Source organism: Crocodylus siamensis, chromosome 3, assembly GCF_052110815.1.
Source record: "Crocodylus siamensis isolate JL-2025a chromosome 3, ASM5211081v1, whole genome shotgun sequence".
Lineage (NCBI taxonomy): Eukaryota > Metazoa > Chordata > Crocodylia > Crocodylidae > Crocodylus > Crocodylus siamensis.
Window position 1 is genome coordinate 150715702 of NC_143397.1, and position 26574 is coordinate 150742275.

Consider the following 26574-nt stretch of genomic DNA (forward strand, 5'->3'; position numbering starts at 1 on the left):
CCAAATATTTCTTAAAAGTGTGCAGTGTAGGTGCTTGTATCACCACTGGGGGGAATCTGTTCCAGGCCTTGGGGGCTCAGACAGTAAAGCAGCTTTTCCTTATGTCCAGCCTAAAATGGTCTTGCAGGAGTTTATGACTGTTGGACCTTGTCATGCCTTGGGGTGCTCTGGTGAACAGGTGTTCCCCCAGGTCCTGATACACACCCCTTATGTACTTATAGGCTGCCACCAAGTCACCCCTGAGCCTTCACTTCTTCAGGCTAAAGAGTCCCATAGCTCACAGCCTTTCTTCATAAGGCCTGTTCTCTTGCCCTCTGATCATGCATGTGGCTCTCCTCTGGACTCTTTCAAGCTTCTCCATGTCCTTCCTGAATTCTGGAGCCCAAAACTGGATGCAGTATTCCAGCTGCAGCCTCAGCAAGGCCAAGTACAGTGGGAGGATGACATCTTGGGTCTTGCTCGAGATGCATCAGTAGATGCAAGCCAGAGTTTTGCTTGCTTTGCCAGCTCTGCATGTCCTCAGGTGGCTCATGTTCATCTTGTGGTCAATTATGACCCTCATGTCTTTTTTGGTCATGGTGCTAGTGAGTGTAGCATTGCCGAGCCTATAAGCGTGATGTGGGTTTTTTTTTCCTTGAGGTGGAGAACTTTGAATTTCTCCATATTGGATGCCATCAGGTTTTCATCTGCCCACCTTGCAAACCTATCGAGGTTGACCTGGATCACCAGCCTATCCTCAAGTGTGGATACTCTTCCCCAAAGTTTGGTGCCATCAGCGAACTTAGCCAGTCCTGTTCTGATACCAGTGTCCAGATCATTAATGAAGACATTAAAGAGTACAGGTCTGAGAATGGAGCCCTGGGGGACACCACTAGCCACTGAGTACCATGTTGATTTGACTGTCAACTACCACTCTCTGGGTCCAGCCTTGGACCCAATTCCCCAGCCACTGGACTGTGGAGTAGTTGAGGCCACAGTTGCTCAGTTTTTCTATGAGGACATCATGGGACACCAGGCCAAAGGCTTTTTTAAAGTCCAAATATTTGATATCAACCTCTTTCCTTTTGTCCCCTTACAATGATCTATATTCACATTGAAATAGAATGAGAGGAGATTTTTTTGTCATCAAAATGTCAGTCATAGATTCATAGATTCACTGATTGTTAGGGGCTGGAAGGGACCTTGTAGACCATCAGATCCAGTCCCCCTGCACTAGGCAGGAAAAGACAACTGGGGTCAAGTGACCCCAGAGAGGTGACTGTCCAGTCTCCTTTTGATGATTTCCAGGGTAGGTGACTGCAGCACCACTGGAGGGAATTTATTCCACAGTTTGGACACCTTGACTGTGAAGGAGATTTTCCTGGAATTGAGCCTGAAGTGGCCTTTCAGGGGTTTGTATCCATTGCTTCTGGTCTTCCCCAGGGGTGCCCTGGTGAACAGCTGTTCACTGAGTTCTTGATGTACTCCCTTGATGTAGCAGTAAGCTGCTACCAAGTCCCCTCTCACCCTTCTCTTCTGTAGGCTGAAGAGGCCCAAGTCCTTCATCCTCTCCTCGTATGGGTGGCTCTTGAAGTGCGGTGCCCAGAACTCGATGCAGTACTCCAGCTGTGGTCTCACTAGTGTGGAGTACAGTGGGAGTATCACTTCCTTGGTTTTCCATGAGATGCAATGGTTAATGCATCCCAGCATGTTGTTTGCCCTGCTGGCCACAGCATTGCACTGCCAGCTCGTGTTCATGCAATGGTTAATCGCTACCCCAAGGTCCCTTTCAGCTGTGGTGGAAGTCAAATTGTCACCACTGAGCCTGTAGGTATGTTGGAGATTGTTTGCTCCCAGATGGAGCACCTTACACTTCTGAGTGTTGAACTTCATCTAGTTCCGGTCTGCCCAACTCTCTATCCTGTCCAGGTCTGCCTGTATCTGCAACCTATCTTCTGTGATGGCCTCGCTCCCCCATAACTTGGTGTCATCTGCAAACTTGGCCAGCAAGCCTTTCACCCACACATCTAAATCATTGATAAAGATGTTGAAAAGCACTGTTCCAAGCATGGAGCCCTGAGGGACACCACTGGCCACTTTTCATGAGGATGACACAGATCCATTCATGTGAACTTTCTGGGTCCTACCATGCAGCCAGTTTTCTAACCCACTGAACTGTTGAGCAGTTAAGCCGACAATCTTCCAGTTTTTCTACAAGGATATCATGAGATACTAGATCAAAAGCCTTTTGGAAGTCTAAGTATATGTTGACCTTCTCTCCTGTGTCCAGGTGGCAAGAGACCTGTTTATAGAAGGAGATGAGATTGGTAAAACAAGACCTACCCATGACAAAGCCATGCTGACTGTCTTTCAGAATCTTACCCTCAATGAGCATATTGCACATACATTCGTTAATGAGTTTTTCCAGGATTTTCCCTAGGATGGAGGTTAAGCTGATTAGCCTATAGTTGCCTGGGTCCTCCCTCTTCCCCTTCTTGAAGATGGGCACAATGTTGGCCTTCTTCCCACCCTCAGGGATGTCCCCTGTTTGCCACAATAGGGTGCAGAATATTCTTTAATTTCTTACCATGTAAAATAGGAGGGGTAAAATTAGGATCTATTAAATATTAGTGTGAAAGGGTCAGAATTTGACTTTTGATCTATGGGGGGTGGGGTACATCTACATGAGACATTTACTGTGCAGGTGACTAATTAGCTGCACAGTAAATGTCTTGGTGTCTACATGTGCACCCCATTAGGCTGGAGTAAACTAATATAATCCACAGCAGGATAGTAAATACAAGTACTATCGTATTGTAGAAATAAAAAACTCTGCAGCAGTGTACATGTAGATGCTGCCTGGCTGGCTGGGGCATGATGGTGCTTCAGTGTGGGGGCTGCCTGCTGGCTAGCCCTGCACTAAAGCTCCCTCATGCCGCAGCCAGCCTCTCTGCATCACACTGAGCTGGTGGGGAGCAACCCCAGGGTGGCAGGCTGTTTCCCAGGACCCACTGCCAGCTGAGGCTGCTTCACCCAAGCTCCGTGTGCTGCACCTGAATAAATTGCGGAGCTTATTGTCCAGAGTTAATTGCTCCCAGATGCACATTCAAAGTGCACCCAGGAGCAATTAACTCCAGAGCAATAAGCTCTGCAGCTTATTCAGGTACCACAATTGCATGTGTAGACATGGCCACTTTGTCCATGCCTGTATATAAGATGCATTTAAATTTATTAAAAGTGATCTGAAGTGTTTTCTTGTAATGGCTGACGAGACCTCTGGGACTGAAGGGTACTATCATTATCAATTTTATCAGTAATGGTGCAACGGTCTTTTCACAACAACCTTTGACAATACATAAATAAAGAGAAATAAATACAATTAGCTTTGCTTTGGCTTTCTAAAGTGTATAATAGTTGGTAGCAAATAGCGTATTTGATTAATTTGTCCTTTTATCTTGTTTATGAATTATCTACTAGAGAACTTTGATATTAATAGAATTGTTTATTATTTAAAGGTATTTAATGAACACTTTATGCAAACACATTTTAGCCAATGTTTTTTTCATAAATTATATGCATCAACTATGTTTTCAACCACTCTTTGTTACTACTTACTTAAGAATGTCATATGTGATTATGTCACCTAGGTTGTGTGATCCTGCTTATGCTTCCTGATTGGATGATCATAGTTAGCCTTCAATGGGCAATCTACATGAGCAATTAATGCACAGAAATATACTCTGGCACAGCCTGAGCCAGAGTCAGCTGCTCCTGGGTGTAGCTTCCTCATGTGCCCCTAGGACTGCAGCAGTTTAAGCCAGGGCAGAGCAGCCCTGGTCTGGCAGGGGATCTGGTGGGTCAGCCCCAGGCTCCAGGAGGTAGTGGAGGGGCTGGGTGGGAAATGAGGGTGCCCCAGCATGGGTAGCTCTGTGGCTAGGCAGCAGGAGGAGTCTGGACCTTTGTTGCCTGGGCTGACCTGGCACAATGTAAGTGCAGGTCAGCATTTACACGTGCATTTAGGCACAGTTATTTTCACCATTGTAAGATAGTACTGTCCCTGACAGTACTATTCTATGGTGGCAAAAATTAGTTTCCTGTGGTATAATCGCATTGCATGTGTAGACTGTGACATTTTACACCTCAGCAAATTAGTCTACTGAGCAGTTAAGTGCACATGTAGATGCAACCAATGTCCACATCTGCATGAGCAGGAATGTGTGTTTCCCTAGGGACAAGTAGCAGTAGGAAATGCCCATGTCACGTGTGCTCCAGAGCATGGCAGGTTACTCCAGGTGGGGTAGGGGAGGCTGGGGCCAGCAACTGTCCTGGGGGCCTTAGGGAGCTGCAGCTGTAGTGCTCCTGTAGCAGGGAGCCTGGCCTGTAACTGGAGTGCGGTTTCAGCTGGTCAGGCTTTGATTTGGGGTGGCGCATGTTGCTGCCACATGTGCTGCCCCACCCTGCTTTTTGGCATGGGTTTTTCTCAGATGGGTCTGCAGTGCCGCATACCACATGTTCACACTCATCTGGACACAGCCAATGAGATCTACAACAATGGTGCAAATTTTTGGTGCATATCTTTGTTTAAACACAACTTTGAACAAATAATCACAAGACTTTACACATTTATGAAGCTGAATGAAGAATCATATATAAAATTGTTCACAGAGAACGGTTTAAGAGTCATGAATACAAATGGAAGAAAAGCTGTGTGTTTTATTCCAACAAATGTTTTCAAATACTTTTTTTCAACAGTAATCAGACATAGTATAGAGGAATATGACACTTTTTTGTATTGGCAAGGCCGGGTAGATTTACACCTTACAGACTAGGTGCAGAGATTCTTATGCTATTCATCTCCCATTTTGTTAGCCTATAAAGTGCAAATCTATCCTGCCTTCTGCCTGATTTCAGTCTATGAGCTTTGGTACACATTACACTTAGCATCTGTTATAATATTAGATTGCAGTTAGCATTAACACAACCTAGAAATTTTTCTTAGTAGTCTCACGTTAAAGATCTAAATATAGATATACTGGGGTCTTGAACTGGCCTCTCTGTGGTTCCAGGACTGAGACCCAAAAATCATCTGATTTTCAGGTCTCAGCTCCAAGATCACATGGGAGTCAGTTTAAGACTTCTGTCCAGTCCCAAGGCTGAGACCTAAAAGTTAGATGATCATCTGGAGTCAGTTGGAGATCAAGATCGAATGTATTGTGGGTCTTAGCTTCTGGACTGCACTCGATTGTATTATCTCTGTGGAGCAGTCCTATGTTCAGGCAACACATTAGTTAATACGATCAGAAGATACTCCCCCTTTAAAAAAAGCATACCATAAAAAAGCACTTAGGACACGTTATCCTGCCTAAATGGTCGGCTGCTAGCATTTTAAGTACAGTTAACACATTTTAACTGTGACATGCAATAATCTCCTAACATGGCTAACTACTACTCAGCTCAGTGACAATTAAATTAATGGCAAAACAGGTTATCTGTTTTTAAAACATTTTAAGAACCTGAGTTAGCTAAGATCTCAGCTATGCAAAGTGCTGAGCATTTTAGAATACTCACTGACTGTCATAGAAGCTGTGGACATTCGTCATCTGTTAAGAGGGGCTTTATTTATAGTTGTGACCTGGCAATTTTTTGTCCATGGCCATGTACAAACAAATGTCTTATTGCAAGACTGTTTCAGAATATGAATAGCTTACAAAAAATAAATAAATAAATAAAAATTCTGAACAAATCTTGATCAGAACTTTATGGGCATGGTGTATTTATACAAGTCCCATAGGAGTCATAGGTATTTTAGGAACTTGCAGGATTAGACACTAAAACTACTCATTTCTAATACTAATGCAAGTACAAATAAGCTGATACCAATATAAATACAAAATACACAGTGGTTACATTTTTCAGGAAATGCCACAGACTTTATCCACACTTGTCATTTTTTATTAATATTATTATTTGGTCAGCATTCTGCTATCATAACTCAAGCCAAACTGTCATAGACTTTAACGTAAGAACAGAATGAAGGCAGTAGGACTGGGCTCTTATTACTTTTGGTTTCCTGGATGGGTGTAGTCATGGTTCTGACAAGCCTGGCTTAGAACTAGATCCTGAACATCACACCTTTTGTTCATGGATGTTTGGATTGAGGCTTTTGACTAGAGGCTGTTGTATAGTTAGACCTCCAATGACAAGCTGAAATCTGAAATCAGACTTCTCCAAACTCGTCATGTTTAAAATCCAGAATTCCAACTTGGAACCAGTCCATTCTTATAACTTTATATAAGAACAGGGAATAGCAGGTTTATATATATTGTTTTAGAAGCCTTGCATTGCTTTGTTTCATATGGAGGGTTGTGAGGGAAAGGTGGATGGAACATCTCTCTAAGATGCACAGAGAAATCATTACTAGGCACTACCAGACAGAAATAAAGGTAAATCTGTATCTAATACTTTTGCATTAATAGAGCAGGTTCTTCTTAAAATATACCTATTGAGCTAATTTAATTTCATTTGTAAAAATGTGTCTCTCCCTGAAATTGTCAGTGATATGATAAAGCTAATTAAGACATGCATGGTGTTAACAGTTTCATTAGAGGAGATAATATTGCACAAGAAAAATAAGAAATCATTATGATGAATGCCTCAACATTACATTACATGTTAATGAAGTGTAAATGATCTAATTATTTTTGAAAGAATACAGATTCGATTAAACTGTCGGAATTAAATTGGAAAGGACAGCCTATTGTACTTTTTATGTACAGACAAGTTAGCGTTAATTAGGCACAATCTACAGGAACAAATGAGGCACAACCCTCAGTGAACAATCATGTATCCATTGCTCAAGGCAGGTTTCATAAAGAAATATATTAGGGAAAAATTTGTAAGTCAATTAAATACAGTGCTTTAGCAGTGGGAGGGAAAATGAGCAAAATCTCTGTTCCCTCCCCCTACATTTTGAGTATTTATAGTGCAATCACTCTGCCAGTTCTGCTCCATCACTAATTTCATAAATACTAATTTTGCTGATGAGACATTTTGATTCTTTTGCCATCTACTTTCCATAAATGACTTTCCAGAAATTGCATGGATTTTTGGATTGAAATTTTATCATTTGGACTCTATTCCCTGATCTGACCAAAGGTAAGAAATAAGAACAATATGTTAGGAATGCTCAAATCAGCTTTGGAATAGGACCTTTCTCAGCCTAATGTTGGCCTCATTTGGATATCACCAAAGATGGGAAAAAGCATTCCTTAAAGACTTAAGAGATCCAAATTTCTGGCTTTTCATTTTTAAGGAATATGTTTATTAACAACAGGCAAACAGATCATAAAATATGTTCAGCTGAACTTTCACCCAAACTAAACATGTCTTCAGTTGCAGAGAAATGTGAAAGCTTTATTTCATTATCTCCCATTTTGGGAGACCTATACAATCCCCATTACTAGGTGCAAGTGGTGTGCTAAAATACCCTTAAAAAAATTTGTCTTTCCAATCATTATAGATATACCTAGGAGATTTGGATATTTCTGATAATATATTGGGAAAGTACTGGAGATTTGGAGGTCTTATTCTTTATGCTGGGGGGATCCAGGCTGGCAGTGAGGGGGTGTGACTACCCCCCCGCCAGCTGTGCGGCAACCACCAGTGAAGATTGCTCACTGCACATACAGCACACAGCCAAAGAGTATGGCTGCAGTCCCTTGCTGTGATCCTGAAGGCCAGTGAGTGCTCTGCAGCTCTGGGGATGAGTGGTAGCAGTACTGCTCAGCCCCTGGGCTCCAGAGCTGTTGAGAAGCAGGGCATCACTGAGCATCACTGTAGGGTGCTGGTTCCCACCTACCCTCTGCTGTGTAATTCAGGGATTGGAAAGGAGGTAGGAGAAGAAGAACAAATAGCAGCCCAGCTCAAATCCCCTGTTCTGGAGCTTGAAAGCAGGGACCCCCTGCAGACCCGACACTGAGTTCCCAGTTTCTAGCACGTATGGAGCTTCCAGCAGGAGATCAGCTGACATTCTGGTGAACTCTGAGACCTCACTGCACATGTGGCACCCAAAGGGAGAATGAGACTCCCCTCAGGAGCCACCCCTGACATTTCTGAACCTTGACATTGGTCCAACGAGCCTTACAACATTTGCAACTAGAAGCAGAAAAATCCACTTGCTCATTCTTTGCCATGAATAATTGATTGATAATTAAGAAAGCTTTTTCGTTGATACTTTTTTTCCCTGTCAAAATTCCACCAAACAACCAATCCTGAGTGGACTACTGGGATGCAAACATTCCTGTTTAAAACAACATATATAACAGCATTATCTTTGCCAGTACAGGGAACCCTTGTTTCTACATTTAGCTTAAAAATGGCTTCAATCTATATTTGAAGAAATTATACTCTCTTAATTTTTAGAGCAATGTCTCTTAATGACCCTTGCTCACGAAAAGGAATGGACCCTTCAAGGCAGAGTTGTGTTTAAAAGGACTTTTGCATGACCACAGAACAAGTCAGAGCTCCTACCAAATACTTATTTTTTTAGAAATAGGTTGGTTTCTATAGCCTCGAGCCCTTTTTATCATCTTTGTTTCCAACATTGAAACAAGGAAACCTTAAGACCTGATTCATATTTAAACAAAAATATGAGAATGATTTGATGAGTCTCTTAATGACACTTTCTCACAGGGGGAAAATGATTGCATGTCAATTTTATTGCACCTTTTTATGCATAGGTTTATGAATGAGATATGAATGGAGCTGGTTCCTGGCAACACTTGAGTTTGAATTCACCTTTCCAGATTGCTCAACCTTTTGGCCTCATGGGCCAGATGAGTGGCATGGGGCTGGTCTCTGGGCCAGATGAGACTCTGTGCCCTGGCACCACCCACTCCTACCACCTGCATTTTGGGATTGGGTCCTGGCATCACCTATGCCAGGATTGGTTTCTGTGAGCCCTGAGCTGCCCCCTCTCACTCCCTGAGCACTGGGATTGGGTTCTATTGGCTTGGCAGTGCCCCTCCCACCTCTGTGCTCACTGGTATTGGGTCCTGGGGGCCCAGTACTGTGTCTTCCCAGCCCCTCAAATCAGGATTTGGCCCTGGAGCTCAGTGCCTCCTCTGTCCAAGCCTGCATGCTGGGATCAGGCACTGGATCCAATGTACAGGGCCCAGAGCTTCCCATGAGTGCCACTGTTCCCCTGCTGCTAAACTTCCAGACTTGTAGGTGAGTCCTGTGGACTGTAGGGTGGAGTGTCCTGGAGTAACAAGTTTGAAAGAGATAGAAAAATTGGGCTGAGGATTTCAGTGCAGGAAAAGAGACTCTGAATTCTCCCTGTTGAGCCCCAGACTGACAGAATGGTAGGAGAGCTACTCCACAGACATTGTTGTATCTTAATGGGTCTGGTTTGACTCTTTACAAGGGGTGAGCAAGCCACAGAGATTCCCTGAAAATATAGATGAGTGACCAGGATTCTTTGTAATAAAAGTAATAGGAGCCGCCTGACTTTTTCATCTGCATTTGGTTATTCCATAAAACACTGTAACACCTAAAAGCAAAATCTTGAATAAGACTATACACTGGCCAGCAGAAATCTTTATTGGAACCCACTGTGCTAGTATATATAATCTGTGCCATAAAGTATAAAATATGGTATTTTGCCAGTAGCTTATAAATGCATTAACAATTATTCTCTTGTTCCCCCTAGTGAATTAATAGTATAATCAATTTTAGGTAGTATTTATTAAGTTTACATCCTATATATCAACAACTCAGCTTTTTCAAATTTCTTTTGTCTGTAATAATTTTTCTTTCTGCTATATATAAAATAAATAGCCCTTTATCTGCATATGGAAATCAGAGATGCAGTGGTCACAAAAATATTTTCCACTTCCACTAGGTATACCCAAATGCCAAAATATTTGCTTTCACTGATAATCAAGTGCAATAAATTGTATGCATTTCAGGTCAGAGGATCAGTGTTAGAATTCAGTACCCCAAGAAGCACTATTAATATCCTTGCAGTCAACCAGAGAAATCAGAAGAAACAAGTTGCAAAATACAGTTCAAGAACTACATGCAGTGTAAGAAATTGCCAGCCAAATCAGCCTGCCAAACACCAGTGCCAAGCTGCCAACATGGTGAGATGGTCACAGCAGCAGGATCAGAGGCTTATATTTATAATTAGTTATCAATGAGATGGATGTTATTTGGAGCTCTGTCTCTCTAAGCTGCAATTCAGAGCTATACAAAGCCATGATCACAATCTGATTTTTTATCAGGGGCTCAATAACTTGCCCCCCACCAAATTGCAAAATTGGCTCTTCAGTCTTAAAAAGAACCTGCAAACAATCTATGTTTTTGTTATTTTTGTTTTTTATCTTCTCTGTATACCTCCTGCTTATATACTGTATACCAGGGAAAGGAGCATTGATTATTGGATGAAAAGCAGGTCAAGCCCTTGGTCTCATAAAAAGGGTGTGCTCATTGGAGAGCCATGTTTCCAAAAGAACTGAATAAGAGTCTGAGGACATCTTCCAGGAGACTGGTAATCTTCACATTACAGTAATATAAAACATCTGGTTAATTCTTTTCAGTAGGGTTCTATTTTGTAGCAGCTGAAAACCCAGCCCTCTGTTTTTTTTGCTTTATATTTTTTCCCTTAGTTCTGGCCTGAACTAAGGCCAAAGCATTGAACTATATTTTAGGTTTTTATTCCTTTTTTCCTAGTAGCAATTTGAAGTCAGTCTCTTATTTGTTATTTTCTGCATTGCAAATGAATATATATTTTCACAGTAGGTCAGCTCTCAGTTACAAAAGTTGAACTCCTGTTTCAATCCAGAGTTGCACGTAACAGAATGTTAGCTTCGGTGTATATTCCAACATCCGCATAAATCCAGAGGAAACAATACACACTAGTAGGTTGTTTGCAAGGGCAGATCCAGCAGAGGTGCAGTGGTGCAGCCACACCCCACTTTCTGACCACACTGCAGGAGCAGCAGCTGGGGACCTTTTTATGTCCCCCACGCAGGTAAGAACCCCCTCCATTCCTCCCCCTCCATGCTCAGAGGCATGTCCCTCCCACTGACACGGCTATCTCAGGCTGAGCTGGGCCCCATACAATACAGCTGGAATAGGTAGGAGTGGTTCTGGAGCTTCCCTTTCCCCCATGTCAGTGGGCACAGGAGCAGCAGTGGGCAGGGGAGGTGGGAAGGGGGGACATGCCTCAGAGCAGGGAGGGAAAGTGGGGTGTGGCTGCACCACTGCACCTCTGCTGGATCTGCCCTTGCAAAGAACTTACCAGTGTGTATTATGTATTTTTACCTGCTTTGGAAATCTAAAGAAGTCCCTGCTTGCTGCTCCTTCAGTGTAGTCCACCCACTCCATTGGAGGGGAGAGGGGAGGAAGCCTGTGAGCAGGAAATGCAACCATCCCTGCAGTGCTGGTCACTTGTCTGACACCCTCCTTTTCAAAATCCTGGACCCACTTCTGGGTCTTTATTCATATTTGCCCACTACGCTATTCTGGTTTTTTGGCTTATGACCTTATTGACAATTATTTTTATTGACAGTCACAGAAAGTATATTACAAGGCTAACAGGGCCAATAGAGAGCAACTTAAATCAATTTTTACATTTGGTATTTATGTCTTATTTGTCTAATGTATCAAAACTGAATTCCAGAATATCAAACAAGTATTCATTAAATTAGCCTAGTATTATATTAGTAATGTATACAATCCATCCTTGCTAATTAATTATCGCAGACATTTAAGGAATTAATTATTTGAGGAAATTATTTGCATGATGCAATAAACTTTTCTAACAGCTTTTAAAGAACTGAATTTCTGAGATGCGATACAGTCAGTTTAGATCAGAGGTGCAACAAGGCAGCTGGGTACCCAGGGAAATGGCAATACACTGAGGCAGTGGTGACTTCCAGGTGCTGTCTTGCTGCCAGTGTATTTCTGCCCCTCCTCCCCCTGCCCAGCTAAGTCAGCACCCTTAGTTACAATACTTGTTTAGCTAATAACTATTACTTCAAAGTTTTTTGGGAACAGTTCATGGGTCAGGGAAAAGAGATAAATGTCTGCAAACAATTCATGGCCATGGAACCTTTTCTGTGCATAAAATATTGTTTTAATGCTCAGTGTAGCAGCTTGTGGGGTCTGCCACCCTGGGACCTAATGGCCCTTTGTAGTGTGTGGTCCTGCTTAGCATGTGCGGGCAGCAGATTACAGTTCTGCCCCAGGTCCAGACACACTGCCACTGCCACAAGATCCCAGCCCTGAAGCAGCGCTGCCATGTCTCATATATCAGTATTCTTGCACTTAAAAATGGTAGTGGAGGCACTATTCAATGTGCCTTAGTTCAAGCACCTTGCTGCCATTTTTAAGTTTGGGGAGGCTGATGCACAAGAAGCAGGAGGCTGCTGAAGTGGAGCAATTGCCACTCTAGCAGACTTGACTAATCAAGTCTACTCCAGCATGCTGGAATTCCATCGTGTCAGAGCAGTCTCTGTGCTCACGTGTAGGTGCCCAGAGGTACTAAATATAATGTGCATTAGAAAAAGTTCATTAATGCACATATAGATGTGCCCAGTCTGATCCTTTTTTAGTCCTTGGCTCAGTCCACCTGCACAGCTACTACTTGCTGCCATTTCTAGCTCTGAGTTTCCTGCACTCCTCCATCTTTCTAGTAAAAGGGGCAGGAGTTTCCTGTTACAATATTAAGATGGAAGAAATTTTAAGGAATGTTTTTATTTGTCTATCTTTAGGTTCAGACAATTTTAAAGTTGCATGGGGAAAAAGGGAAACCTCTGATATGGAAAGATGTTATACTTAAATTGTAATACTCATTGAAATAAGCCTGAAATGAAACTGAAGTCTTCGTGAGAGCTGCTGTTTTTAAACATTATACCATTAAAGGTGTAGTCACATAGTCACTTGTTACAGTTGCAAATCATTGAAATGTTATAACTTATTAAAGTTAAAACTTATTGAAGGTAGGTTACATACTCCTCACCTGAAAGGGAGAGACTTTGTAGCGCTGTGATGGCCTATAACATATACTAAACTGGTTGACTATGCATTTGCTCTGGTTTTAACTGCACTTAGTAAGTGTTAAGTTGAGCACGTAATGCTGGACATAGTCAACACTATATCATAAATAGGTCCATTTCAAGAGAGTTGTGGGAGGTTGTATGTGTTAGTTTGCTACTGCAAAGTGAATCTAGGGAACAGAGAAATTTTGTTCAAACAAAATCCTCTCACAGATACACCTATGGCATCTTTTAGCTGTCAAAAGGAGATGCACATGTGTAATAGGATAGAGATTTTTTTTTCCAGTGACTGAGAGGAAGTTTCTTCAAGTCTAGAAGGATTTGAATTGGTGCAACACACATTTTGATGAGACTGGAAAAAAGGCATATGTCATGCCAATCCAGTCTCTCTTTATACTGAGGCTTGTCTCTGAATTTAGCCTATTGTTGTTAGCAGTTAGGGCATGCAACCAGGGGGCCACAATGAATAGGCTTCCCAACTTTGTTGCTAACTCACTGTGAGACAGTAGGTCTCATAGAGAAGCCTCAATTGTGCCTTTCTCTACAAATGGTATGATAAAATAAAAAAACACACTTAAATCACGAGGATTATTTGAGGCTTAATTAATAAACTTATATCCAAAAAGTGCTTTTAACCTACCTATATGGAAGATTCTATATATGAATGAAGTGCTATGATAAAAAACCCATCAGCCTAGAAAATGGGACATACCCTATTTGACATTGTAATGAAGAGCATACCATAACTTCACTGGCACAATAAAAATATTTCTGGAAGGACTCTTTAAGGCAGAGCTGTGTTTAAAAGTGTATTTGCACGACCACAGAACAAGTCAGTGGAAATTGCCATATATTCCTACCAAAGACTCTTTTCAGAAACAGATTGGCTTTTATAGGCTACAGTCCTTTTTATCTTCTTAGTTTCCAACAATGAAACAAGGAACCCATAAGAATTGATTCATATTTAAACACAAATATGAGAATGATTTGATGAGTTGTACAGTATTAAACAATTCAATAATTTACATATAGCATGATGTTACAAAGAACCAGCCCTCTCTTCTTCTGTGTATTCATTAACTATTTTGATTTTTCCATGCTGCTTCTGTTCTCCCTGTAAAAATAACCACAGTCACATTTTGCAGGCAACTGACTGTCCTCTCCCCACATTTGTCAAAAGAGCCAAGCTCCTATGGGCTCTTTGCGAGAATGGACAATTTCAGCAGCTATAGTGACAATGAATAAAGAGGTCAAAGTACTTGACTGGATTTATGGAACATTAAGAGACTGATGCAGCTATGGTGGTGGAATTAGGGCAGCCATTTAACTAAGCTACAGGGACCAAGCTCCCAAGGTGAACATTTTGTGGCTAGTTGCAAAGTGTCTACAAAATATCTCTACAATCCACTAGCTGTAATCCTTCTCAGCTAGGAGACTGCTAATAGGGTTAGTGGTACAACACTAATAAGATGATGGCCCTTTATGGTATGTACCTTGAATCCCTTGAGTGCCTTTTGCTTATCTGTAAGGCATTCTTAGAGGTTTAATTTTGAAAACCTCCATTGTTGTAATGACTCTCAGTGAACTATGATTCTATTATATATATTCTAAGCTTTTAATATTGAAGCCTCCACATAAATAGATTTCCTCAATGGAAAACAGATTTATTTTTAACTCTATGACTTCTAATACTGTAATTTGATAACTATAATGCCAATAGGTTAACCATATTGATGAAGTACCCAGAGAGACTGTATTTAACACTGCTTACCCTGTGGAAAAGTAACCTGATTTACTGGGAACCTTTTCACCTTTAGTGGCAGGGGAATAACTGCTAGTTTGGCCCTGTGTTCAAACATATAATTCCATAGGTTGGCATGTAACCCAAGGGCTATATTACCACTGAAGAATTGATCTGAATTAACAAGGTTCAAAAAAAAAGAAAAAAAAATGAAGAGAGACCACAGTGAGTGTGTGGCAGATACACAAATACCAACCATGATTTTTTAATTGTCGCTTAGGCTAATTATTTCCTGTTCACCTAACTGTTAGCTCAGCTGTGTTTCAAAATTCCTAAAAATCACTTGGTGGTATCTGCACAGATTTGTAGCATGCTGAAATGTTATTTGGTGCACACATGTACTAGAAAGAATTACTTCCATAGCAAGAAAGATTATTTAAGATATAAACAACTATTCAGAAATATAAGGCTATGAAGCAGTTGGTACTATGGGCAGATCCAAAATTTTGTAAAGGGATCTCAGGAGCAGCAACTGGCCTTGCAGGGATGGCTGCCACCTGGTTCTCAGGTTCCACCTCCCCCAGTGGGATGAGCAGACGGCACTGCAGGAGCAGAAACCAGGGATTTTTTTAAAGACCTCAAATCAGGTAAGAATCTCTCACCCTGTCTCCCCCCTTCTGTGCTCAGGGGCATTTCCCCTCCCCTCCCCTCTCCTCTCCTTTCCCACCTGCTGCTGCTGCTGTCTCTGTTGCCCTGGGGGCAGGGGGAGCTCCAGAGCTTCTCCTCTCCGCACTCCATCTTGACCATGCCGAGCAGCAGGGTCAGCATGGGACAACGACAGGGGCAGTTGTAGGGCAGGAGCGACTGGAGCTCCACCTGCCCCTTGGGTAGCTGAGGACAGCAGCAGTGGTGGGCAGGGGAGTGGGGGAATTGGAGGGAATGTGCCACTGACCATGGAGAGAAAGAGAGTGGGACTTTCTTAAACTATTTGGGGACTTTAAGAAGTCCCTGCTTGTGGCTTTCAGGATGTGGTCTGCAAGAGGGCTGTGGCCACATAATCCTCTATGGATCCACCCCTGGTTAACATTATACCTTGGGCATTCAAGCAGGGAAGTTGTGAAAACAAAATAGAGATTTTGCATGAAAGTTAAAAAAAAAAAAAAAAAGCAGGCTCAATTCTGGCAGCCTCGTTCAAACTGAGTTGAATCACTTATGCTACACACATGTCTGAGTATGTGCTAGTTCTCCAGCTCAAGAAACCTGTGTGCAAAGGAAACAAAAGTTGACTTAATTTAAAGCTGAGTAGTAATTATTGAAACAGCCGGTACAGACCTCTGCAGTAAAAATCATCACCCCCCTTTACCTCAGAAACTCCTACTTGCTGTTACTCAGACTCCAAGCTTTTTGGGGTAGGGAGCACTTTTTCCAGTTCCCTATTTTTTCTAGCCCAGTTGGCTCCAGGTCCATATCTGGGGCTTTTAGATACTACCACTATACAAATTAAAGGACAGCAAATTTCTCTTAAGCTGTTCTAATGTCACAAGATATGCCATGTCTTGCATTTACTTTCCCTTCTAAAAAAATTAAAATTTGCACTAGTTAAAAATATTTTAAGCAGTCAAAGCATATATTCCAATGGGGGTAGCACAGAGCAAATAGTTGCACTAGGGAGAAACTGGATTTCCTCTTGTATCCTTGGACTCAGTGGAATGCGTTTCAGCTCTCCATTCTAGATGTCTTTCCTCTTCTGCTTCTTAGGGGGAGTCTGTAAGGTGAACCTTCAGGATTAAAGCAGATTTCTCCCTCTTCCGAGGGAGCCTTAGCCTTTTATTTGGATCAGAATCCCTCTTAAAAAAGCAGTAACATCATCTGAGGACTAAAGGTTCAAGAGGGACCTGTGTTAAAAGGGGGAGATAATTTCTGAAGTGATGTTATTTTCAAAGATGTTGAGCTGGAAAGGGTGACCTGGTAATTGCAAAGCAGAGGAGGAAGGAAAGAAGAAAATCTGTTTGAGGATGAAAGGACTGAAATCTCCAGAGTCACCAGTTTTTAGAAATCTCCTGGGTTATCATCCATGTCCAGCTCAAAAGGGACATTGACAGGAGGCTGATAAGTATAAGCTTTTGCTACTATTACAGAATACCTGGCTAGGCAGATCTGTGCTCTACTGTCACTATCTATGATTCTCTTAGCCTGCACCCTGAAGGGAAAAAAACAAACCAAGAAGAGCACAACACTTATGAAGCCAGAAGTGCAAGCAAGACTTAGAGATGATATTTCTCATGTAATTAGCAACTGCTTTAAAAATTATATAAAATGTAGAAAATATAGAATATTTAGAAAATTATAAAAACATAAACAAGCAGGGCAGGGCTGTTCTGAGTACACCGTGTTTGTTCTATTTACTGTTTCTTTTGGCCTTGCAAAACTACAAAAAAAGAAAAAGAAAAAGAAAATTCTCTGTTAAACTGGTCACCTTGTTCCATTCCCATTGTGCTGACAGGTATTGTGCTTCTCTCTGGTTGTGGTACTAGTTGCTAATTTCAGGACAAAACATTTCCAATGAAATAAACCCTCCCAGGAAAATGCAAGGTTTTGCATATCATTTTAATATTATAAAAAGGAAAAGGAATATTCAAAGAATATTTCACAAAAAAGAGAAATGTCATTTTTCTCTAAAAAAAGAGCAAAAGTCAAGCTCATTAATATTCACATTCTCATTTCAGGCAGTCACCTAAAAATGTTCAAAATGTCAAATTCCTGAACACAGAATTGCATTTGAAATGCAATATTCAAACAAAAATGTACAAAGATGCCTACTTTCTCCCAGCTGAGCAGGATTTTGACTCCAGTTTTTCCAGCAATAACTTGCATCAGCTTAGTTTCAAGCCACAGGTGGCAATTTGTACACATCTGTGACACTCATCCAGCAAAACATTGAAGAAAATGTGGAATTTTTTAATTGTGTAAGCAGTCCTATTGATTTCAGTAGATCTACCTACCCACTGAAAATTAAGCATTAACTCAAGTATTTTGCCATTGCTGAAATCATTATGCTACCTTTTATATGGCTGATCAGCTGAGCTCAGTGTAACTAATTCTTGGAAGATATCCCAACTATCAGGTTAGCGGACAGTAGAGTCTATGGTGATTTGTAATAGAAGAACCAGAACAGAATGACACCCCACCTCTCCTTACTTTACAGGTCTTGCTTCCATGTATCTCCCAGAATAGGTGTGAGAAATGGCTTGATTTATGCATGGGGTTCAATCAACTAAGCAGGAGTGCTTACTACAGGTTAGCTGGATGATTGCAGAGATGAGGCCAAAATTATGTTGATTAAAGTGAAGAATGTATATTGTCGTATTTTATAGTACTGACTTTATTAATGGGCCACTTTATCCCCACCTATGATATAATGCAGTATTAAACAGTACAATATTGAGTAAAATACATTACATTAAAGATGCAACATTTTTTCCCTGGCCTATAAGGAAGATGCCATCCATTCTTGAAAGAGTGGTTGCAATGACTGTTTAGCATAGAGTATGTTCTTTTAATAAGTGACCTGCTGATATGCCCATTGTTATGTTTTCTTTTGGATTTTTATTCAAAAACAGTTTCATTTTGCTTGATAAGAGTTATAGGCAGGCTCCACAAAGGACTGTTCCTGTTACCTGTAAACCTCTAGAACACATTTCTCAGGGAAAATATTTACTGATGGCTCTTTTATCAGAGATGTCACTAGAATAAAATAATTTTCCAAGACTGGAGTTGGCTAAAATACAGGCTTCATGACAGAAGCCAATAATTCAATGTAAGATATTGATGGTCACACACGCCGCTTTCCATTTTGAAAAGCAGCATCATTCTGTGAGGTGCATGAACAGCCCATCTATCAACCCAAGCACATTAGGGATCCCTGCTATGTCACAGAATCTCTTTTTGATGTGCTATCACTGTTGTTGGCTACATGGCAAATTACTATATTTAGTGCACTGCCTAACCAAAGCAGCTGTTGCTGGTGTGAAAACCAGTACATTGGTGCCCACTGAATCCCTGCTAGATTTCAGCTAACTGTCTGGAAGGTGCCAAGGGCATAAGAAAAGAAAAATACTGCATAACCGCACGAAACACAGAAGTTAATCTTCTAGGGATCTACACAACAGGTTCTATTATTCAGTACACTCTTAATTGCCTTTTAATTTACCACTCAGTTTTCAGGTGGATCCCACAGTGCAGCTTGCAGTTCCTGTTGATGGGTTCTTGTCAAGTTAAACTGGACTACTTTGTTTATGAATAAACCATCTTTTATTCCTCGAGTTTTTCCCCTCCATTATTAGGCAGTAATCTACTTTTGATTAATGTTCTGACATTGCCGGTCCCCCACCATGGTAGTCAGTTTTTTTTCTCATTTAGAGAAAGTGGTGCTCTATTTACATGTGTATATTTTCAAGGGACGCATCTGCTTTGATTCAGGGCCAAACCGTTTGGATTTATGAGGGGCTGCTCAGCTATCTAAGACTAAGTTTCCTTAAATTCACACTTTAATCAATCCACCGTTCCCTTTTACCTCCCCACCCAAACTCTCTTCAGTTGTCCAGCACAGGCAGTTTCAGGGTTTCTGCCATTCTTATCCCCTGTATGTTTGTTATCCCGTGGTACTAAACCGCCAGTACCTCCAACAGCTGTTGTTAGGGAATGCTGCCACATCAACATCCATTTCAGATAGCACAGAATTGGGGCTGTGAAATAACAGCAGGGAGAAGAAGCCATGAATAAATAACAACAAAACACATTTTTTTTGGTTGTTATAAGAAAATGAATGAACGGAGGGATGGGTGTGTCAGATGCAACAAAGAGTTTTCTTATTTGTCTAAAGCAGGGGTGCTCATCCTCTGCCCTGTAGGCCAGATCTTAGCCATGGTGCTACGTTGTCTGGCCCATGGGGCTTCCCCATTGGTCTGGAAATGTGGTAGTGGGGGAGCAGTGCTGCTAAATCTCCAGCCCCACAAGGAGCCCCAGCTCTGTATGCTAGATTAGGTGCCTGATCCCAGTGGGCAAGGCCAGGAGGTGGTAGTGCTGGGCCCCCAGGACCCAATCCTGGTGCACAGTGCAGGTAGAGGGCAGATGCTGGTCCCCCAATTCCCAATCCTGGTGCGTGGATCAGGGAAGGGATGGCGCCAGGCCCCAGGTTCCAATGCAGCCTGCAGACAGTCCTTGCACCACTGAGCTGGTCTATGGGGCCAAAAGATTGAGCATCACTGGTCTAGTGTAGTGGAAGTGGTAGTAGTTTATTTACAGCTTTTGCTAAAATGAATTTGTCTAGTGAAGAAATGCCTTTTATTTTGGCCTTAATTAGAATAGGTCAAATTTATCAACTGAAGCATCTTGGTGCCAAAAAACGTTGGTTTTTTTGGTGCTGAAAAATGGGGGTTTTTTGTAGGAAAATGTCATTCATTCACAATTTTTTTTAAAATGGAAAATGTGGACTTAGAACAAAAAATAAATCATTGAAATTAAAAAAAAATCATGACGCATTTTTAATTAAAATTAGAAGGTTTTTTGTGGAAGAAATTATTTCTCTTTTGTGAATTAACCCTGACCCAGCCTTTATGTCTTTATGTTCTCTTATGCTGGTCCCTCTGGAAATTAATATTTGTAAAGTGATTTCCAAATTTTAATACTGTTCATTATGGCTTGAAATGGGGTAAAGATGAGAATACAGATTTATTTTTGTTTTCTTCTTTGGTTTTTAATGGCTCTATTTTGCAAAGCCTTCACAGCCAATGATGCTCTGACTCAAAGTCTTACAAGTGAATCAGAGAATTTATTCGGGAGAAACACTTGAAATATTAGATTATACAGTGATTCAGTTCAGTATGGTAGAATGCATTCCTCTGAACTGTTGTACTGGAACAGAAGTGTATTTCAAATGAATGTCTGCTGAAAAATGGACTATTGAATACTTTGGCTAACACAGTTATAGATTGTCTGTGTCCACTCTAGAAAGTCTAAAAACTGTAACTGATGTAAGGAATTAGAAAATTTCTGCAGCATATATATTTTTTAACATTCCCAATGAAATAATGAGAGAGGTGTGGTAGCATAGGGACTCAATTTCTAAGGGCCTAAGTACCCTTATCTACCATTAAATCGGTAGAAGTTAAGGGAAGTTGGTACTTCATTAAGTGAGAGGGACACTAAATTAATGTCCCATCTTTACTGCCTTCATAGGGAACTGCATTGTAGCACTTGCAAGGCACTGCTGATTGCTTCCCTTATTCATTAGTCATTCAGCAGTGCCACATCTTGTTAACACATTGCAAACTGAGCATCATAATACATAGATATTTTACTTTTTAGATTAAAGAATTACTAATATTGGACCAGGTATCCCAATAACCTTATGTCACAAACTCACATACAGTGTCAGAGCTGTCAGTCAAATGCTGGGAGAGTAAGAAGTAATGGCTGCTGTGTTTTATAGTGTTTTCATGGTAGGGCTGTTGATGTCTTATGAATTTCTCTCCTCCCTACACAAAGAAGGTACAATGCTGATTCTGCAGTTGAAATAGCTTAGTGTTTCTCTGCTTATATATGTGATGGGTAACACCGATTAAGGGTGGCATCTTCCAAAGCATTCACTATTGACTGAAATCTGCTTAACTGAAGTTAGTGTAAGAAAACTCTCATTGACTATACTGGGAAACCAACACAGGTACTTTTGAAAATTCTGCCCAAAAGGTTCTTTAGCTACATTCTTTATTTAGTACACCGAGGGAGAGAAAGAAAGAAGGAAAGAAGACTGGTGTTTTATCGCTATTTAGTCACTAAGAATGAAGTGTCATTTCAGTAAATATCATCAAATTAAGGTATCCATGTTGGCTGGATGCTTAGCAGAAAAGTACCACAGATTCTGGCATACAACACACCCCAGAATAAGACACACACCTTGTTTTTTGAAAGGAACATCTACATGTGTGCATTTACTGTGCAGTAACTGAAATTACTGTGCATTACAGGTGCATGTCTACATGTGCACACCTGTATTGTGCAGTAAATATGGCGACATACGCTGAGTTGAGTATGAGCATCATGCAGGTATCAAATTCATACCCAATTAGTTACTGTGCAGTAACACACATGTAGATGCTTTACTGTGCAGTAACACTGTGTGTATGAACTGGCTTGGGACTAACTTTAATCCCAAATCAGTCCACACCCAGTGTTAATGTGCTTTAAAGCCTGCACATGCAGATGCCAGCCTATTCCTGCTTATGTTGCAGTAAATTTAAGCCAGTGTAAATGCATGTATAGACACACCCAGTATGGAGAAAAAAGATCCTTCCGGTGTAATAAATAGCTGAGAAGCAGCAGCTAGGGAGGTAGGCCTGCTCATTGTTCTTTTCACTGGGCACACATTCATTAATGCACATTTCCTAATAAACCTTAAATTTAGTACCTCCAATGTGAGGTACTAAATAAATGCAGTTTAGGCTGCACTACTGCACAGTAGCAGAAGCATATGCTTTTTTGTTGATGCTTAATGTGTAGTAGCCTATTTTTACTGTGCATTAGAGTATTAGCACAGAGTTTTTACACAACGCTTTAATAAGCAGTAAAATAAGTTACTGTGCAATAAAGTGCACATGTAGATGCACCTGCTCTGTATCATATGCAGACTTTACTTTTGCCTGGCCAAAGCTTAAGTGACAGAAACTATTATTACTGTATTTCCTTGCATATAGTACACACTCCAATTTCTAGCAGCTGGGGTTTGGTAAGAGGAGGGTGTTGTATGCAAGAAAATATGGTATGAAGATAGTTCTTTCTCTGGACAGTTTATACCATATTTACTTAAATCTAATGTTAGTTTTTTCCCCCAAGTAATGGACAGCTGGTGGCTCAGATCTGGCTTCAGGCCTGGGCCTGGGCCCAAGGCTATAGCCAGAACTGAGCTGCCATTTTCCCTGGGCCAGGGTGGCTCATATGGTAGAGGAGAGGGCTTGCAATGGAGAGAGAACAGGTGAGACTGCATGGTGGGGGTAAGGGGTATGTGAGGGAGCTGCCCCCCACTACCTGTCCCTTTCTCTCCACCCTCACATCCTGTCTGCCGCTTACCTCCAGTTCTGGCTGTTGCCCTTCTAGCTGCAACCTGGCTGGACCTGGAGCTGCCTTTGCTGTTTCTGCTTGGCTGGGCTGGACCACTAACTGTATTGCCGCTGGAGCCAGAGCCACCCAGAAGGTAAGGGGAGAGGTCCTGGGACAGGTGGAATGAGAGACAGGCACCAGGGGTAGGCAGGTGGCAGAGGTGCAGGCACAGGCTTGCGGGGACAGACATGGGGTTTAGACAGCAGGGGAGCAGGCACAGGCATGGGGGAAAGCATGGGGAGGCAAGTGTTGTGGCTAGGGGAAGGAGTCTGACCTCTTATCCCTCACTGCTGCTCTCTTCACCACAGGGTAGGGGACAAATTTAAGATGACTCTCAAATAATTATATTTTATACATGGGAAATCATGCCAAATTAGAATTCTCCATATATGGACTGTAATTATAGCATCTAAAATTCAAAGTTGCCTTGGATTTGGGTAAATATGGAAAGACAAAGCAAGACAGACAAAATAAAGAATAAGGTAGCAACTGAGCTGAAAAGTATGGGTTTGGCACTTGCTGTGAGCATATAGTAGGAGGAAATTCTGGAGAAGCTACTTTTAAACAATGGTTACATAGGCATATAGAAGTGTGCAGGGTAGGGACTTGGAGGAGGAGGTAAAGATTTGGAGTTCCAGTCTGGAAGCGGGTGAGGGACAAATGCAGAAGCCCAGATCCTTGGCTTTGCTTCTCCTAGACTGTTAACCTCTAACGCTTGCTGGTCCAGCTACACCACGGTGGTTGTAAACTCCTTTACATACATCCAGAACTGCCCTTACCTGAGCATCTAGGTGCCTTGTTTCTCCTTAAGTGAATCCAGAAATTTGGCAGAGCAGCACCTAAGTCTCCTGAGGGGCCAAACCTGGTAGGTATACTCAAAGTATGCTTGTTGTATTAAGTTCAGCACAGCACCCCAGGTTACTTTCACACAAAAGCATGGCCACTGGTGAAATATTGCAGTGTTAAAACACTCCTCCAGAAAGTGGGAGACCCATTATACCTCCCTCAGCCTGAGGGAATTTGAATCCATATGACCTGCCTCCTAGGAGAGTACACTAAACACATGGCTAGAAGACTAGTATGAGTGGGAGGCACCTTCCACGTCTCTTGCTGAAACTGAGCCATTGCACAGGAAAGAATGGTTCATGGACCACAGATCAGGCAAGGCGGAGTATGACTATAATCTATTATTTAGGGTACAGAGAAGGGAAGGTGGAGACCTCAGCATGGGTGGATCTAGAATTTTGAAAAGGGGAATGCAGGTCATGAGGTGCATCATCACATATGAAACAACATATATTTTTCTCCACTTAAGATAACCTAGAAGCTTTACTAATCTGCTAGAGACCTAGGCCTGTGTTGAAGCAAAAACAAATATAACCTTATTGTAATGAGTTAAAAACAGTCTGTGGGGCTGTGAAATAAGAACTTCATTACTAGGAGCAGCTAACAGACAGCAGAATTGAAGAACAAGCAATAGCTTGTTTTGCAATAGATGGAACATCAAGACCATTAAAAAGAAGAGAGGGTCATTAACACTTGTGCAATGAAAAGTTTAGAAGGTATCAGGTAGATGATGATGAAGCATGAAGTCAATTAACTCCCTCAGTATTGCCTGACTGGTTTGAAACTTTGGGTGGACCAGGAAACAAAGCGGGGTGCAAGTGCACTAGTACACCCCCCGGATCCACTTCTGGACCTCAGATTCCAGTCTCTGATTTGAGGATTATTTCTGGTTGCTAGTAAATGACTATCTAATATAAAATGCACAAAAAATCAAGGGAGAAGGCTGAGTGCCCTAACCACTATCCTACAGGTGTGATCCCTCTTGGTCATTTTCCTTCTGGCCCTAGAAATCTTGCATTCTTTGATACGTAACTTCAATAAGAAAATAGAGTAGGCACCATAACACTGCCATCGAGAGCAACGCTTTTTTTGTACCAGGACCCACTTATAAACATTGATGATCAGTTCCAATTCAGTAAATAGTTTAAATAAAAAAAACATACAAGGATTTTGGCCCCAAAATACTTATTATACACTACAAGGTAAGGAAGCTCAACAGTCTTAATTTTAAAGATAGAAATCAACATCAACAGGAAAGCATTAACAGTAATATCAACATGTGGCCCTCCATTACTCCCAAGTGACATTCATCATTGTGCTATTTGCACAAGGGAAATTGCTGGTGCCCCTCACTCCTGACTTGCATCTCTTCGGTCCTTTTAGTGCCCTGACTCCCAAGTCACAGCCCCCTGGTCCTGCTGGTGCCCCTCACTCTTGACCCACAGCTCCCTGGCCATACCAGTGCCCCTCACTCCCATGCCACAGCCACCCTAGCCCTGCTAGTGTCCCTCACTCATGATCCACAGCCTTCCTCAGCTCTGCTGGTGCCCCTCACTCCTGATCTGCAGCCCTCTGCTCACCTAAGCTCTGCCAAAAGGGGCACCCAGCTGCCCCATCCTGCCCAAGCCAGAGTGTAGTGGTTGTGGCTTGTATGGGCAGCAGCAGAATGAGTCCAGCCCCAGTGCAGGCTAGAGGGAGGAGGAGGAAGAGGAGCAGGAGGGGAGGCCTGAGGCACTGCTCAAGGTAACCTGGCCATGCCTCCTGGCTGCCCCAACCATGCAAGCATGGGCACCAGCCCTGGCACCACTGGCCTGACCACGCAGCTCCCTGCTGCCCCTGAAGGCTCCCCCCACTGCCTTCCTGCTACCTCCCTGCTTTCCCCCATCCTGCCACAGTCCCAGCACCTGGACACTTTCCTCCAGTGGTGACAGGCAGTGGTGGCATGCACCCCCCCCCCCCCCCCCACAGACCCATCCTGTCCACATACCCCTTTCACACATAAAGATACATGCCCTCCCCCAGCCCCATGGACAGTCCCCAAGTTCCCTCCAACCTCCACTCCTCATAGACTTACCTGCATCCAGATGCTGCGGCTGCTTCTACTGCCCTGCCTGGCTGTATGCGGGCCATGTGCATGTGTACATACACATGCAGATGGTGCCCCTTGTCTTCAATCAACCCAAGCAGCTACTTGGTGGAAGACTGCCAGCCTGCAAGGGGAAAACCATGCTTTCCCATGTTTTTCTGTGACTGTTCACGGCCTTTTCAAAAATTCTTGCAAATCACTTTTGGGTTGCAACCCATAGGTTGGGGAACACTGATCTAGGGCACTTTCCTGGGTAGTGGGTGATGTGGGTTTGAATCCCATCAGGTTAAGGAGGGTATAGAACCCTGGCCTGTAATTTTCTGGGCAAGTGCCATGACTGCTAGGCTGTTATATAAGAGTCAGGAAGCAGTAGCACCTCTCACTCCAATGTGTACAATTTAAAAAAAACAAAACAAAACAAAGTAAAAAGAGGCCTGCTTGTAGTTGCTTACATGTAAGAGTGGGCTTCATGTTCTTGACCTCAAAGTCATTCTCTTGTGGCCCTAACCCACCTAAGTTACAGGGAATGACAATAGTTCAGACACACAATTCTGCTTAGTTTTTTGTGTTAGCTGGTACCACAAGTTCTTCGCTAAGCATGCAAGTTTTGTCTCCTGTCTGAGGTACCTATCTCTCACCCCAACTGTAGAAGGAAGCTAGGTATTTAACCTTGGTGTTTGGATTCCACTCTGTAGGTAAGGCATCTA

At 42.2% G+C, this 26574-nt stretch overlaps 1 long non-coding RNA gene across 1 annotated transcript in view; it reads left to right on the forward strand.

Annotated features, from left to right (window-relative positions):
* The window catches only part of LOC149868999 (uncharacterized), a 220328-nt gene extending 197243 nt beyond the window's left edge, over positions 1-23085 (forward strand). Inside the window, exon 4 of the long non-coding RNA XR_016441046.1 lies at positions 22933-23085. This is a non-coding gene — a long non-coding RNA (uncharacterized LOC149868999). The remainder of the gene's footprint in view (positions 1-22932) is intronic.
* The last annotated feature ends 3489 nt before the right edge of the window (positions 23086-26574 follow it).